Consider the following 4,279-nt stretch of genomic DNA (forward strand, 5'->3'; position numbering starts at 1 on the left):
TTGAACGGGTCGATTGGGTTCTGGAGGTGTGCGGTTACAGGTAGTTATTTAAAGCTTTGAATGGGTCGATTGGGTTCTGGAGGTGTGCGGTTACAGGTAGTTATTTAAAGCTTTGAATGGGTCGATTGGGTTCTGGAGGTGTGCGGTTACAGGTAGTTATTTAAAGCTTTGAATGGGTCGATTGGGTTCTGGAGGTGTGTGGTTACAGGTAGTTATTTAAAGCTTTGAATGGGTCGATTGGGTTCTGGAGGTGTGTGGTTACAGGTAGTTATTTAAAGCTTTGAATAGGTCGATTGGGTTCTGGAGGTGTGTGGTTACAGACAGTTATTTAAAGCGTTGAATGGGTCGATTGGGTTCTGGAGGTGTGTGGTTACAGGTAGTTATTTAAAGCTTTGAATAGGTCGATTGGGTTCTGGAGGTGTGTGGTTACAGGTAGTTATTTAAAGCTTTGAATGGGTCGATTGGGTTCTGGAGGTGTGCGGTTACAGGTAGTTATTTAAAGCTTTGAATGGGTCGATTGGGTTCTGGAGGTGTGTGGTTACAGGTAGTTATTTAAAGCTTTGAATGGGTCGATTGGGTTCTGGAGGTGTGTGGTTACAGGTAGTTATTTAAAGCTTTGAATGGGTCGATTGGGTTCTGGAGGTGTGTGGTTACAGGTAGTTATTTAAAGCTTTGAATAGGTCGATTGGGTTCTGGAGGTGTGTGGTTACAGGTAGAGAGTTATTTAAAGCTTTGAATGGGTCGATTGGGTTCTGGAGGTGTGTGGTTACAGGTAGAGAGTTATTTAAAGCTTTGAATGGGTCGATTGGGTTCTGGAGGTGTGTGGTTACAGGTAGAGAGTTATTTAAAGCTTTGAATGGGTCGATTGGGTTCAGGAGGTGTGTGGTTACAGGTAGAGAGTTATTTAAAGCTTTGAATGGGTCGATTGGGTTCTGGAGGTGTGTGGTTACAGGTAGAGAGTTATTTAAAGCTTTGAATGGGTCGATTGGGTTCTGGAGGTGTGTGGTTACAGGTAGTTATTTAAAGCTTTGAACGGGTCGATTGGGTTCTGGAGGTGTGCGGTTACAGGTAGTTATTTAAAGCTTTGAATGGGTCGATTGGGTTCTGGAGGTGTGCGGTTACAGGTAGTTATTTAAAGCTTTGAATGGGTCGATTGGGTTCTGGAGGTGTGCGGTTACAGGTAGTTATTTAAAGCTTTGAATGGGTCGATTGGGTTCTGGAGGTGTGTGGTTACAGGTAGTTATTTAAAGCTTTGAATGGGTCGATTGGGTTCTGGAGGTGTGTGGTTACAGGTAGTTATTTAAAGCTTTGAATAGGTCGATTGGGTTCTGGAGGTGTGTGGTTACAGACAGTTATTTAAAGCGTTGAATGGGTCGATTGGGTTCTGGAGGTGTGTGGTTACAGGTAGTTATTTAAAGCTTTGAATAGGTCGATTGGGTTCTGGAGGTGTGTGGTTACAGGTAGTTATTTAAAGCTTTGAATGGGTCGATTGGGTTCTGGAGGTGTGTGGTTACAGGTAGTTATTTAAAGCTTTGAATGGGTCGATTGGGTTCTGGAGGTGTGTGGTTACAGGTAGTTATTTAAAGCTTTGAATGGGTCGATTGGGTTCTGGAGGTGTGTGGTTACAGGTAGTTATTTAAAGCTTTGAACGGGTCGATTGGGTTCTGGAGGTGTGTGGTTACAGGTAGTTATTTAAAGCTTTGAATGGGTCGATTGGGTTCTGGAGGTGTGTGGTTACAGGTAGAGTTATTTAAAGCTTTGAATGGGTCGATTGGGTTCTGGAGGTGTGTGGTTACAGGTAGAGAGTTATTTAAAGCTTTGAATGGGTCGATTGGGTTCTGGAGGTGTGTGGTTACAGGTAGTTATTTAAAGCTTTGAATGGGTCGATTGGGTTCTGGAGGTGTGTGGTTACAGGTAGTTATTTAAAGCTTTGAATGGGTCGATTGGGTTCTGGAGGTGTGCGGTTACAGGTAGTTATTTAAAGCTTTGAATGGGTCGATTGGGTTCTGGAGGTGTGTGGTTACAGGTAGTTATTTAAAGCTTTGAATGGGTCGATTGGGTTCTGGAGGTGTGTGGTTACAGGTAGTTATTTAAAGCTTTGAACGGGTCGATTGGGTTCTGGAGGTGTGTGGTTACAGGTAGTTATTTAAAGCTTTGAATGGGTCGATTGGGTTCTGGAGGTGTGTGGTTACAGGTAGAGTTATTTAAAGCTTTGAATGGGTCGATTGGGTTCTGGAGGTGTGTGGTTACAGGTAGAGAGTTATTTAAAGCTTTGAATGGGTCGATTGGGTTCTGGAGGTGTGTGGTTACAGGTAGTTATTTAAAGCTTTGAATGGGTCGATTGGGTTCTGGAGGTGTGCGGTTACAGGTAGTTATTTAAAGCTTTGAATGGGTCGATTGGGTTCTGGAGGTGTGCGGTTACAGGTAGAGAGTTATTTAAAGCTTTGAACGGGTCGATTGGGTTCTGGAGGTGTGCGGTTACAGGTAGTTATTTAAAGCTTTGAATGGGTCGATTGGGTTCTGGAGGTGTGCGGTTACAGGTAGAGAGTTATTTAAAGCTTTGAACGGGTCGATTGGGTTCTGGAGGTGTGCGGTTACAGGTAGTTATTTAAAGCTTTGAATGGGTCGATTGGGTTCTGGAGGTGTGCGGTTACAGGTAGAGAGTTATTTAAAGCTTTGAACGGGTCGATTGGGTTCTGGAGGTGTGCGGTTACAGGTAATTGCGCAGGGTTGGTGTGGCCTGTGGTGGTGGGGCCCCAATGTGATATCTTTCCATGGGGCCCAAAATCCCTGGCGGCGCCCCTGCAAACCTATGAAAAAAAACATGTATCTCACAAAATATTGGCTACATGAAAAATCTTCACAATTAAAAACATGGCAGCACCATATAAAAGGGGCAGCACTAGCCTACATAGCCTTTAGAGAAAAGGTTCAGTGACAAACACTTAAAACCTCTTAAGGATCGGACCCCCCCCCCCCCCCCCCCCAAAAGAAAACACTTTGACGTTTGTGGAAATGTGAATTAATGTAAAGGAGAATATAACAGATTAGATCGGGTAAAAGATAATACAAAGGGGGGGGGAAGGAAATGCTTTTTAAACATTTTTTTTTGTTCCGTCTTTGAAATGCAAGAGAAGAGCCATTATGACTCAGGAGTCTAGGCGTAATTTAGACTTTGGCCACTAGATGGAAGCAGTGTATGTGCAACGTTTTAGACTGATCCAATGAAACATTGCATGACTGTTCAAAATGTTGTATCGAGTCTGCCCAAATGTGCTGAATCGGGTCAATTGATACAGTTTCAAGTACATAACTATAGAGAACATACAACAATGATATGGTAATAAAACAATTTAAGTTTACACACTCCCAGGAATAAACAAACCAGTTTCCATGATTTAAGTTTTGTTATTGTGTATGCTCCTCAAACAATAGGCCCAGTCCAATCAAAAACATGATTTCTAGTGTTTTATATAGTTCTACCAATATGGAGGTTGGAATTATACTGTGAAATTGTGACAAAATATGACAATGCCATTTTAGTGTAAGAGCTGTTTGTAAAGACTTCCTGAAATGTCTGCCTGTTTTGGTGGGGGTGGAGTTTTGACCAGTTAGTAGACCAATAAGAAAGAGAGTTCCAAACCTCTCTGCCAATAACAGAGAGTTGTCCTCTCCCCACTCAGACCACTCCCAGATAGTCCTAGCAAAATACTTGCTTGAAAAATGACTCTTTTGCGTTTTAATTGAAAACAAAATCACAGTAATGTACTTAACTGTTCTCCAGAAATGATTTGCTATTAAGATTTTAAAAAACAGCTGCGCATCGGACCTTTAAAAACTAAAAAGGATGAGGGAGGTCCCGTGTGGCTCAGTTGGTAGAGCATTGGAGCTTTCAACGCCAGGGTTGTGGGTTCGATTCCCACGGGGAAACCAGCACAGAGAAGTAATAAGTAAGAACATATATGCACTCACTACTGTAAGTCGCTCTGGATAAGAGTGACTACTAAAATTTAACTATCAAACTGATATTCACACTTATCAAAATACATACACTTTATACCTGAACTACCTCTGTTCAGCTCAGATCATATTCAGTACAATGTGTTCTGATCATCTGAGCAATTGGACTGCAATAAAAGTCAACCTGGAACGTTCCCATCATAATTGACTGGGTCAGGTGACCAGAAATGCCCAATCCTGTGTGGATTGTCTCAGAGGAACATTTTCTCCTTGCTGTGTCCGAAGCGTGTGTTGAGCTCCTGGGACTTCTTCAACAGAC

The 4,279-nt window shown here is 42.5% G+C and overlaps 1 non-coding gene across 1 annotated transcript; it reads left to right on the forward strand.

The window, feature by feature from the left end:
- Positions 1 to 3,857: 3,857 nt before the first annotated feature.
- Positions 3,858 to 3,929, forward strand: trnae-uuc. Its single transcript has one exon. It is a non-coding gene; the product is annotated as a tRNA-Glu (tRNA).
- The last annotated feature ends 350 nt before the right edge of the window (positions 3,930 to 4,279 follow it).

The sequence above is a fragment of the Salvelinus namaycush genome, unplaced genomic scaffold (assembly GCF_016432855.1).
Source record: "Salvelinus namaycush isolate Seneca unplaced genomic scaffold, SaNama_1.0 Scaffold725, whole genome shotgun sequence".
Lineage (NCBI taxonomy): Eukaryota > Metazoa > Chordata > Actinopteri > Salmoniformes > Salmonidae > Salvelinus > Salvelinus namaycush.